Below are 13,184 nucleotides of genomic sequence, written 5' to 3'. Positions count from 1 at the left end.
GTTGTGGGCAGTGTGGGGTCAGTTCAGTTTCAGATAGTTCCTTGTTCCAGCTTGCACTTGCTCTCAAGCTCTACAGGCCCCCTCCAATGCTTAGTCAATGTTAACTAAAGGGTTTTCATCTGTTGACCTGTCACTTCCAGAGCGGTTCCCTCTTTTTTTATTTTGGCTTCCTCTGTTTGCAAATCTCTTCAGTATCTAATTTCCGCCCTGACACAGGGAGTGAAGGTGGTCACTTATTTAGGCTCACTTGTTCAGCTGTGTTGTGGGGAGTGAGGAACACTGCAAACAAATATCGCTGGCATGTGTGGGGAGTGCTCACAGTGTATGAACCACAATGGGTTTGTCCCAGCTCACAGCAGCGTGTGCTTTCTGGGTCTACACCGCTCACGCTCCAAGGTGCTCTGCAGGGCATGGTCCAAAGCAGGCCCCGTGTTTCATGCACTTCCCAGGTCTAAGCCACTCAGGTTCATGTTTCATATGCTCCACAAGGGCACAGACTTGGTGGGGCATGTGTTTTGTGCCCTTCCCAGGTCTGAGCTGCTCAGGTGACCAGGTGCTTGGCGAGTGCACTGTCCCACATGGGCGATGTGTCTTAGTCACCTCCCCATCGGGGCTGCTTGGTTTCTGGGTGCGCCACAAGAGCACCATCTCAGGTGTGCCCCGTGTCTCCTCTGGGAAGCTGATCTCAGGCTGTGACCCTTCTGGCAGATGACAACCATCCAGGATCTCAGGAAGACGTGGTTAGCACTGGGAGTCTGCTCACAGTTTGGTGAAGGATGCCAGTCTCTGCGGCTGTGATTGGAGCAGCCCCTTGCCTTCCGACTCAGGCTTTCGCATACCTGCCTGTCTGCCTCCAGCAGGGTGAGGGGCCCGTACACAGCCAGCTAGCTCTCCTTCGGTATTTGCTCAAACCTTTGTGCTGTGAGTGGTTCAGGCTGCATATTAGAGCCTTTGGCAGGAAAGTTCTCTTTTTTTTTCTCTCTCTCTCTGGTGATCCCACAGTTTGGGCTGCTATCTCATATTAGCTCCCTCAGATTGTCCTCAGGGCATTCATTCCTAGTCCTTACCTTAAGCACCAATGATGCCGCCCCCAACTCTCTGTCCAGCCCCCATTCGCCGATGGCAGATGCAAGGGTCTGGGCTACTTGTCCACTAGCTGTTGTGGTTAGGAGCATATTCTGTTTTTGTTTTTTTTTTTCCCCCTCCCAGTTATGTTGCCCTCTGAGATTCCAAAACTCCCCAAAGACCCAGCTATGACAGGGTCTCCTACTGTTTGGAAACTTCTCCTTCATGACTCCCTTCGCAGGTTGGGTCTCTGTCCCTAACTCTTTTGTCTCTCTTTTTGTCTTTTATATTTTGCCCTACCTTTTTTCGAAGAGAATGGGCTGCCTTTCTGGGTGCCTGGTATCCTCTATCAGCATTCAGAAGTTGTTCTGTGGAAGCTGCTCAGCATGCAAACTGATCTTTTGATGAATTTGTGGGGGAGAAAGTGGTCTCCCTGTCCTATTCTTCCGCCACCTTGGGACCTCCCCCTCAACATATTTGGTTTTGAGCTTACTTTTTTGTAGTTTATTGTAAAGTCCAAAGTAATTATTGCATTTAATACTTTACAATTAAATTTGAGATATCTTAATTTCAACAACTAAGCACTTATATAGTTGTAAATAGCAAAAGACAGGTAGTGTATCCATGTAGTTGCCCAAGAAATACACACAATAAATGTAGGAAATGTAGAGAATATGTCTAAAGAAAGTCACAATGCAAAGTGCTAGGCAAATATCTATGAAAAGTAGTCTTTATTATAAACAGTATATAATAAATGTGAAACAATGTATATGGAGTCAGTGTTAAGACTCTTAAAATTGTAAAAAGCTTAGGATTTTTTTTTTCACCTCCAATCAATGTAACTCTCTACATTTCCACAAATCTGGCTACAGTAAATGATATAGTGGGTATACAGGTCATATATCATGACTCCCACGTTCTCATATGCCTAAGCCTTTGGATTCCTACCTTCATATAATACCAAGTAAGCTATAGTATCTCAAGCTTATTAAAAATGCACCACACTGAGTATGAGTTTCAGTCAACTAAATAATGAGCTACTTGAGTCCCTCCAGTATACAAGGTTATGAACAAAATTCAGAATCCCTAGTAACTTCTCTGGTGTCTCAGACAGTAAAGAATCTGCCTGCAATGCAGGAGACCTAGGTTCGATTCCTGGGTTGGGAAGATTGCCCGGAGAATGGAATGGCTACCCACCCCAGTATTCTTGCCTGAAGAATTCCATGAACAATGTAGCCTGGGGTCGGGCTATAGTCCATGGGTCTCAAAGAGTCAGACATGACCAAGCAACTGAGCAGGCACACAATCTATGCCCTAACTTTAACATAAAAAATTGGTGAGACTGAATTCAACTAACTGTTTAAACAGCATGTTTAAATTTTTTGTCTTTGATTTCCCTCTTTAAAATTTTCTTTGATTTTTCAACAGTATTAAACCTGTAAACTCTCTTGGAATTGCTTTATGCTTCATATTCTGATTTGAACTGAGAGTTAGGAGATCTGAGCTTTTCACTTGCTTCCTATAAGCCCTGCAATGGATGCAGAATAATCTGATACTAGGGTTGCTGCAAGGAGATCAGACCAGCCAATCCCAAAGGAAGTCATCCCTGAGTATTCACTGAAAGGACTGATGGTGAAGCTGAAGCTCCAATACATTGGCCACCTGATGTGAAGAGCCAACTCACTGGAAAAGACCTTCATGCTGGAAAAGGTTGAAGGCAAAAGGAGAATTGGGTAGCAGAGGATGAGATGGTTAGCATTACCAACTCAATGGACCTGAATTTGAGTAAATTCTGGAAGAGAATGGAGGACAGAGGAGCCTGGTGTGCTGCAGTCACAGTCAGACATGACTTAGCAACTGAATAACAACAACAATTTGGTTCTCATAGGTTCTGGTCATTACTAACATCATAACAGTAGGTTAGCAATCACTGGACTCCCAAGTCACCCACTCTAATTAGCATTTCATCACAAACACTGATGAGAGGTTGACTACTTATGATGCCACTGAATATCTTAAATTATTAACATTCTTCTTCCAATTAGCAATGAACTTAGCACTGTTTTAAAGCCCAAGGACAAAACATTTCAATCTCCTAATCCCATCTCTGTGTGTATCTTCTGAGAGTACTATTATTTGTATCAAACAGGCTCCTATTGAGAGACAGAAACCACACAGTACATTTGAATAAGGAGAGTTTATAATAAAGATTAATTAATAAGATAGATTAACTAGTAGCAAGTAAATAAAATGCTAAAGAATAAAGAGACATCAGATAAACGAATCAGACACTAACAATCAATATTGCTGAGGTAGAACAAAAGAGGAAAGAAATTTTCAGAAGGAAGTTCCTCTATGCAGGGCTTATATTCAGATTTCATTGGAGGTATGTGGCTGTGGTTACTGGCTGGGTAGAAAAATTCACTATGGTACTGCATATAGTACCATATGAAGGGATCACAATAAACTCTGGAAAATTCTGAAAGAGATGGGAATACCAGACCACTTGACCTGCCTCTTAGGAAACCTGTATGCAGGTCAGGAAGCAACAGTTAGAACTGGACATGGAACAACAGACTAGTCCAAATAGGAAAAGAAATATGTCAAGGCTGTATATTGTCACCCTGTTTATTTAACTTATATATGGAGTACATCATGAGAAACACTGGGCTGGATGAAGCACAAGCTGGAATCAAGACTGCCGGGAGAAATATCAATAACCTCAGATATGTAGATGACACCACCCTTATGACAGAAAGTGACGAAGAACTAAAAAGCCTCTTGATGAAAGTGAAAGAGGAGAGTGAACAAGTTGGCTTAAAGCTCAACATTCAGAAAATGAGGTTCATGGCATCTGGTCCCATCACCTCATGGAAAATAGATTAGGAAACAGTGGCTGACTTTATTTTTTTGGCTCCAAAATCACTGCAGATGGTGATTGAAGCCATGAAATTAAAAGATGCTTACTCCTTGGAAGGAAAGTTATGACTAACCTAGACAGCATACTAAAAAGCAGAGATATTACTTTGTCAACAAAGCTCCGGCTAGTCAAGGCTATGGTTTTTCAGGTAGTCATGTATAGATGTGAGAGTTGGACTATAAAGAAAGCTGAGTGTCGAAGAATTGATGCTTTTGAACTGTGGTATTAGAGAAGACTCTTGAGAGTGCCTTGGACTAAAAGGAGATCCAACCAGTCCATCCTAAAGGAGATCAGTCCTGGGTGTTCATTGGAGGGACTGATGTTGAAGCTGAAACTCTAATACTTTGGCCACCTGATGTGAAGATCTGACTCATTTGAAAAGACCCTGATGTTGGGAAAGATTGAGGGCAGGAGGAGAAGGGGATGACAGAGGATGAGATGGTTGGGTGGCATCACCGACTCAATGGACATTAGTTTGGGTAAACTCTGGGATTGGTGATGGACAGGGAGGCCTAGCGTGCTGCGGTTCATGGGGTTACAAAGAGTCAGACACTCCTGAGCGACTGAACTGAACTGAACCACAAGAAGAAGCAGGAAAAAATGCCTGCTGAAATGTCGATGGAACTCCCCAGGAAGTTGCACTTCTGTTTGCTGCTGAGTTAATGAGAAGAACTTAGTAGAAAGGTATTTGTGGTGGAACAGTAAAACTGACTATAGGTGAGCACCACTGTGTGTTGAATATGCTACCCAACCTTCATGTCATATAGCAAAAGAGAAATATTTATAGATTCTAACTCCCATATTGTCAGCAGGGCAATTAAGAGTGGATTTAAAGCTAAGAGGCAATAAATTGATAACTGGCACAGAATGAAGCTGGTAAATATGTTGAAAGTAACAGAAACATCATAATAACTGACAAACATCTTAAACAAAACAGTAAAAAAATCAGAAACTATATGTTGTAATGATGAAGAATTATAGCATATAGAAAGTATTTTTTAAAACATGTAAATTATAAAAAAAATTAAATGCAATATCACCAACAAAGAATCCACTCAATATACTAAATAGAGACCTGGAGAAAGCAAAATACAGTTTCAGGGAACCCTTGAAACTGGTCAATAAAAACTGATAGGTCAATAAAAATTATCTATATTGAAATGAACAAGTGAAAGAGTGGAAAAAATAATGCAAACAACATCTGAGATCTGTGGGAGTGTATCAAATGGTCAAATATATAATTATTTTATTATTCAAAAAAGGGAATTTTGCAAAAGATATATTTGAAATTTGAATCATGAAGAATATTTTCAATATTTTTCAAATTCCAATTTCCTACAAATCAGTTAATAAATGTATTGTAACACAATACAACTGCAGCAGAATGTGTACAGAAATATTCAAAGGACGGATTTAAAATTTATATGAAAATAAGAGGATTCATAATAGACAAAATAATCTTTTAAAATGGGAAAATTTTATGCTCAATTTCAAAGTTTAAAACACTACAATAACCAAGATAAAACAGATAACTGGACTTGAACAAAGAAACCAGAAATCCATATAGAATCAATTTTTTATGATGAAGGAACTGCATCAATTCAAAACAGATATAAGAATCATTTCAAAAAAAAAAAAAGAATCATTTCAACAATGGCACTAAAAACTAAATAACAGTATCAATTAAAATAATCTTCAAGGTCTATCTCAGTATGCACAGTTAAGTTCAGTTCAGTCACTCAGCCTTGTTCGACTCTTTGTGATCCCATGGATTACAGCACACCAGGCCTCCCTGTCCACCACCAACTCCCGGAGACCACCCAACCCCATGTCCACTGTGTCAGTGATGCCATTGAACCATCTCATCCTCTGTCGTCCCCTTCTCCTCCTGCCCTCAATCTTTCCCAGCATCAGGGTCTTTTCAGATGAGTCAGATCTTCACATCAGGTGGCCAAAGTATTGGAGTTTCAGCTTCAACATCAGTCCCTCCAATGAACACCCAGGACTGATCTCCTTTAGGATGGACTGGTTGGATCTCCTTTTAGTCCAAGGCACTCTCAAGAGTCTTCTCCAACACCACAGTTCAAAAGCATCAATTCTTTGGCACTCAGCTTTCTTTATAGTTCAACTCTCACATCGATACATGACTACTAGAAAAACCATAGCCTGACTAGACAGACCTTTGTTGGCAAAGTAATGTCTCTGTTTTTTAATATGCTGTCTAGGTTGGTAATAAATTTTCTTCCAAGGGGCAAGCGCCTTTTAATTTCATGGGTGCAGTCACCATCTGCAGTGATTTTGGAGCCACAAAAAATAAAGTCTGACACTGTTTCCACTGTTCCCTCATCAATTTTTCATGAAGTGATGGGACCAGATGCCATGAACCTCATTTTCTGAATGTTGAGCTTTAAGCCAACTTGTTCACTCTCCTCTTTCACTTTCATCAAGAGGCTCTTTAGTTCTTCACTTTCCGCCATAAGGGTGGTGTTACCTGCATATCTGAAGTTATTGATATTTCTCCCGGCAATCTTGATTCCATCTTGTGCGTCATCCAGCCCAGGGTTTTTCATGATGTTCTCTGCATATAAGTTAAATAAGCAGGGTGACAATATACAGACTTGACCTACTTCTTTTTCCTATTTGGAACCAGTCTGTTCCACGTCCAGTTCTAACTGTTGCTTCCTGACCTGCATACAGATTTCTCAAGAGGCAGGTCAGATGGTCTGGTATACCCATCTCTTTAAGAATTTCCCACAGTTTGTGGTGATCCACACAGTCAAAGGCTTTGGTGTAGTCATTAAAGCAGAAGTTGATGTTTTCCTGGAACTCTCTTGCTTTTTCAATGATCCAATGGATGATGGAAATTTGATCTCTGTTTCCTCTGCCTTTTCTAAAACCAGCTTGAACATCTGGAAGCTCACAGTTCATGTATTGCTGAAGTCTGGCTTGGAGAATTCTGAGCATTACTTTACTAGTGTGTGAGATGAGTGCAATTGTACAGTAGTTTGAGCATTCTTTAGCATCGCCTTTCTTAGGGATTGGAATGAAAACGGACCTTTTCCAGTCCTGTGGCCACTGCTGAGTTTTCCAAATTTGCTGGCATATTGAGTGCAACACTTTTACAGCATCATCTTTTAGGATTTGAAATAGCTCAACTGGAATTCTATCACCTCCACCACCTTTTTTTGTAGTGATGCTTCCTAAGGCCCACTTGTCTTCACATTCCAGGATGTCTGGCTCTAGGAGAGTGATCACACCATCATGATTATCTGGATTGTAAAGATGTTTTTTGTATTGTTCTTCTGTGTATTCTTGCCACCTCTTCTTAATATCTTCTGCTTCTCTTAGTTCCATACCATTTCTGTCCTTTATTGAGCCCATTTTTGCATGAAATGTTCCCTTGGTATCTCTAATTTTCTTGAAGAGATCTCTAGTATTTCCCATTCTATTGTAATGCATAGGAAACTGGAATGTTAGGTCCACGAATCAAGGTACATTGGAAGTGGTCAAACAGGAGATGGCAATAATAAATGTCAATATATTAGGAATCAGCTAACTAAAATGGACTGGAATGGATGAATTTAATTCAATATATGCACAGTAATTAATTTGAGATTAGATGTACACATAAGCTTCTAGAAAAAAATATAGGAATTTTTTTTTAAATTTTGAGTGAACTAAAAATAAAGACAAAAGAAAAATGTTAACAAAAGAAATCCCTAATGTATGTGAAAGTGAAAGTGTTAGTCGCTCAGTCTTTTCTGATTCTTTGTGACCCCGTAGACTATAGCCCTCTAGGCACCTCTGTCCATGGGATTCTCTAGGCAAGAACACTGGAGTGGGTTGCCATTTCCTTCTCCAGGGGATCTTCCCCACCCAGGGATGAAAGCCAAGTCTCCCACATTGCTGGTGGGTTCTTTATTGTCTGAGCCACCAAGGAAGTATACATGGCTTGAGGATACACCAAATATTGAATGAGCCACCAAGAAAACTTAATATATGTGAGTTGATGACAAAAAAAAAAAAAACTGCTTATAAAAATGAAATCATATGTCCATATAATGATATATAGGAATGTATTTAACTCTTCAGAGTAGATGCAAATTTTAAATAATGCAAATATTAATAAGCAGAAGAAAGTATGCTGTTGTATATTCAAACATATTGTTATATGTTCAACTATCAACAGGAATAGGGTACTTATACCCAGACAAATGGATTAACTCCCCAAATATTATGTTGATCAAAAGAAGCCAGATGTTGAGTTAAATACAGAGTGTGGTTGCTGCTGGGAACAGGTAGAAGAAACTGATCTTAAAATGACATGAGGGAATTTTATAGGGTAGTAGAAGTGGTCTATATTATGTTTTGCATGGTGATTACACAGATTTATATAATTTCCAGGACTCATTGATTCATTAAATAAACTACTTAAGATTTCTACATTTTATGTAAATTATACCTGAATCAAAAAGGAAAATAAAACACTGCATAGAGCAATAAAAACATACTACTGGATCTCCAAATTTAGTCAAAGAAAGTATTTCTCTCTTCTTTTTCCTGTTGACTACAACCTATAACAAGCTGTTATCTAGTTAAGAGAAATAGGATAGTCAGATTCCATTCTCATTCATCTTTTGTCTTTTCCATATTTACTTATTAATGTTCTAACATTTTCAAAATAGTGAAGGAAGGAGTGGTAGAGAATAAGAAATTTTTACTTGACTGCTTAACTTTTCACTCTCTCAATATGCAAAATGTTTCATCTGAGGGTGTATACGTGTGTTTTCTCTTTTTTAAAAACCACAGATACTTTGTTTACTCTCTCCAGCTACCTTGATTTAGAGAATATATACTCAAGCCTCCATCTTCACATCTTACTTTATACGGCCATCCTGTTTACCTACTCCTTCAAAATATTTGAAAATATATTTTTCAATCCAGTCACCTCTGTCCTGTCTCCATTTGCAGCTCTTGATATCCATGGTACAAGTCAAGAAAAAGACCTCTGTGCCCTTTAATCTCTCCTTCCTTCTCCAAAAGAATCTCTTTAAATCCTTACCACCCCCTTCTCTTACTCCAAACCATCAACTTGTTTATATTCTGGGTGAAACCAATAATCAAACACATTTGTTGTTAAATTTATCTATTTATCTGTATCTATCTAAAACTATAACCATGTCTATAGTTATAAATTTTAAAAAAGGCCTAAAATATTGAAATACATGATTTCAGGTAAGACAGGTCATGCCTCATGACACATGCATAACAAAAGTGAGATGATTATAAACAGAGGTCATAATAACCTACTATCTCTTACCACTTTCTCATATTTTCTGTGTTCATAAATCTATTTAAAATTATTTTTAATGTCTACAAAACAATATTCCCATAAGATTGATATATTGCTTTTTTTCTGCTTGTGTGTGTGTGTGTATGGTAGTAATACTTATAATAACAATTTTAAGCATCCATGCTGATAAATATTTAGGTTATTTACTGTGCTTTTGTGATAAACCAACATATTCTTTCTTTAAAATTTCATTGGCCCAAGGGGAGATCCAACCATGGAACTAAAATCATCAACCAGTGATGAGGGAGAATCCAATGCAATTATGTTGGTAAGAGATTTACAATGCTTTCATTACTATCTCCCTCACCATTTCTCTTACTATTTTTCTCCTCAATTAAAAAAATATAATACCATTTTGATATCACTCATTTATATCTTTCTATATTTTAAATCTAAGTTTTGTTTGACTTTTTTCTTCAGAAGAGTTTCACTAGGAGATATGGTATCTGAGTAGGAACTGGAAAGGTGTCACTTCAATAACAAAGGTTTATATTTCAGTAGTGCTACTTAGTCTTTGTTGTTATGGACTGAATGATTTGTTCCCCCAAAATGCATATGCTATAATCCCAACCCAAAATTTGATTTTATTTGAAGACAGAGATGTTATGATAGTAATTAAAGTTAAATAAGATGATATGGGTGGGAGTCCTGATCTGACAAATTAGCGTTCATATCAGAGAAACCAGACAGCTCCCTGACTCTCTACACACATACACAGAAAGAAGGACATATGAGATCTTAGTGAAAAGGTGTATCTCCATAAGTCAGGAGGCCATCTGTTAAACAGAAACTAAATCAGTGAGGACCTTGATTTGTCACCTCTAGAAGTGACAGACGAAACATTTCTTTTTTTCATAGCAGAGGTACATTTTAGCTACATTACGTATGAAATACTTTAAATATATTCACTTCATATTTTTAAACATAATTTGTTTCCTGACTACCGATTTTAACATTTCTCACTTACAGAAAATATGTTCTGAGTTCAAACAACTGATTTGAAATATACTTTTGAAGTGCATTCCAGTTATATGTTGGAGACTATTCACTACATTATTGTTTCTTTAAAGCTATAACTGATATAGTAGAATTCTCAACTTGTATGAATGAAATAATAGCAGATGGCAAATGGAAACTGTGGACCTGCCAAGCTACAATAAAACTATGAAGAAAATATTAAAGTATTTAGACCTGTATCTTTTTTTTTTTTACTAAAGCTGACACTATTCACTTGGATGACTGACTTCAATAAATATATATTTTTGTAAATATATATATATATTAATTAAAGATTTTACATTCATTATTTTTCAAATAAATTATAAGTTTACAAAGTGGTAGGTAGTGCACATTCAGTCATGTCCAACTCTTTGCAACCCTGTGGACTGCAGCCCACCGTCTCCATGGGATTTTCCAGAAAGAAAATTGGAATGGGTTGTCATTCCCTTATCCAGTGGATCTGCCTGACCCAATATTGAACCTGTGTTTCTGGCATCTCCTGCTTTGGGATTCATTAATACTGAGCCACCTGGGAAGCCCACAGAAGTGTTAAAATATTTGATATTAGGACTGTTTAGAAAACTTTATATATGTCTCTTTTCTTCTGTCCTTGTTAAAAAAATTCTCACCATTAGACAACTTCTTATACAAGAAATATGATTTTTAGTACATATACACCTATTGATTACTCTTCAGAGTCCCTTGGAATGCAAGGAGATCAAATCAGTCAATCCTAAAAGAAATCAATCCCGACTGTACATTATAAGGACTGTTGCTAAAGCTAAAGCCCCAATACTTTGGACACATGATGGGAAGAATCAACTCACTGGAAAAAGATTCTGATGCTGGGAAAGTCTGAAGGGAAAAAGAGAAGCCAGCAGTGGAGGATGAGATGGTTAAATAACGATCACCAACTCAATGGACCACAGGAGATAGCCGAAGAGAGAGGAGTCTAAATGCTACAGCACATAGGGTCTCAAAGAGTCAGATGTGACTTAGCAACCAAACAACAATTAGCCCATGGATCTGCTTATTCTGTCTCCATAAAGTCAATTTGAGAATTTCCTTCTAGGGTACAAGTGCCATGGGACGGAGTTTTTGTCTGTTTTGTATAATGTGATATTTTTAACTTCTAATAAGTCCTGAGTCATTAACTATTTGTTGAGTATGCAAAAGCTTACAAACAAACAACAGGAAGGCAAACTAAATAACCAAAGGCACAAAAATGTTATTTTCCTCAAGCATTTTATTCTTTTAGAGCAAACAGTTTCAAATTCTTTTATAGCCTGTAGAAGACTCACTGTTAAGGAGTTAGGCTTTTCTCTAATATTATACTTATTCCCTTGCCCTCTGTTTTCTGTGGGCAGACATTCTTGTCAGTTAAATATGAGAAGATGCATTACTTTTATTAAAAGAACACATGTTACAAGATAACCATCAGGTAAAGCAAAGATAAGACACCAGCAGGCTTGATGGATCACCAGGGTCTCACTGAGCAGCCCCCTCTTCTAGTCTCACTTGCACATTTATCAAGGGTTTAGCATCTGGCCTTGAAGTATCATCACGCGGGAATATCAGAGGCTGATTATTTGACAGTGCAATGACATACTTGAAGTTCTCGACCCTGAAAACACCAACAGCTTTCCTGACTTGTGTACATTTTTCAGTTCTTGAAGAATTTGAAATATGCCTTTCAAAATTACTCTTGACTACTTTTATGTTTTTAGTATAAACAAAGGATGTACTGACTTTGATAAAGACAGAGTATCAAACCTGTTTTCAGCTAGAACTGTGGGCAACAGGTCAAATGTGGGTTTGCCTGATTCCTATTAACATTGTTTTTAGGTGACAAGAATACAGAGAGATAATGGGAATTCAATGTGCCACCCAGAGAAAAGCAAAGGAACCTAAGAACTTTATATTCTCATTCATTGCTTTTTACTCAGCAGTCTCAGTTCAATTTCTTTAATCTATAAAGAGCCATTTCCTTGACATAATGGCCTATTTGCTAGCAGGAAATCCTGGTTGGACAGGGTTTATCAGATATATAAAATGTCAAATAGCAAGCACTGTAAAGAAGGGTATGTTTCTGCAAAGCTTTTGAAACACACCACTTTAAAAATAGTAAACTAGTAATATATTTATGAAGCAATAATACTAAAATTAACATACATACAACCTGGGGTTACATAAAGATTTTCTGAAGGAACAAAACAATCATCCCCATGATTCTCATATGTCCACTTTCATAATTTTAGACTTCCTGAGTAAACTCCGGGAGTTGGTGATGGACAGGGAGGCCTGGCGTGTTGTGATTCATGGGGTCGCAAAGAGTCAGACATGACTGAGCGACTGAACTGAACTGAACTGACTGAGAACAAGTCAGTGTTTCTTTACCATCTCCCATAAGGAGTCTCCCTTATCAACTTTTCTAAAAATGTACTAGCCACATTCTTAATGTAATATTGCAAATTGCCCTATTATATACAATCTATCGAGGGCAGAAATAAAGGGATGATTCAAAATTTTGCTTTAGTGTCCAGCAAGAAAATGCCAGAAATGACTGGTAACAAATATTTTCATATATCATGTGATTTCTATATTGTTTGTTATCAACAAATTAAGAGCACCTCATAGGCTTTTAAATTGATAAATTACTCAAAATATGTGATAATATGTCACAATGTGAGTTGCTGACATATAACTCAAACATGTTATGAGATATACTGTATAGGGCCACCCAAGATGGATGGGTCATGGTGGAAAGTTCTAACTAAAAATGGTCCACTGGAGAAGGGAATGTCAAACCACTTCAGTATTCTTGCCTTGAGAACCCCATGAACAGTA

Source organism: Cervus canadensis, chromosome 4, assembly GCF_019320065.1.
Source record: "Cervus canadensis isolate Bull #8, Minnesota chromosome 4, ASM1932006v1, whole genome shotgun sequence".
Taxonomy (NCBI): Eukaryota; Metazoa; Chordata; class Mammalia; order Artiodactyla; family Cervidae; genus Cervus; species Cervus canadensis.
The sequence above is the reverse complement of the archived record's forward strand: the minus strand, read 5'-3'. Positions refer to the sequence as shown.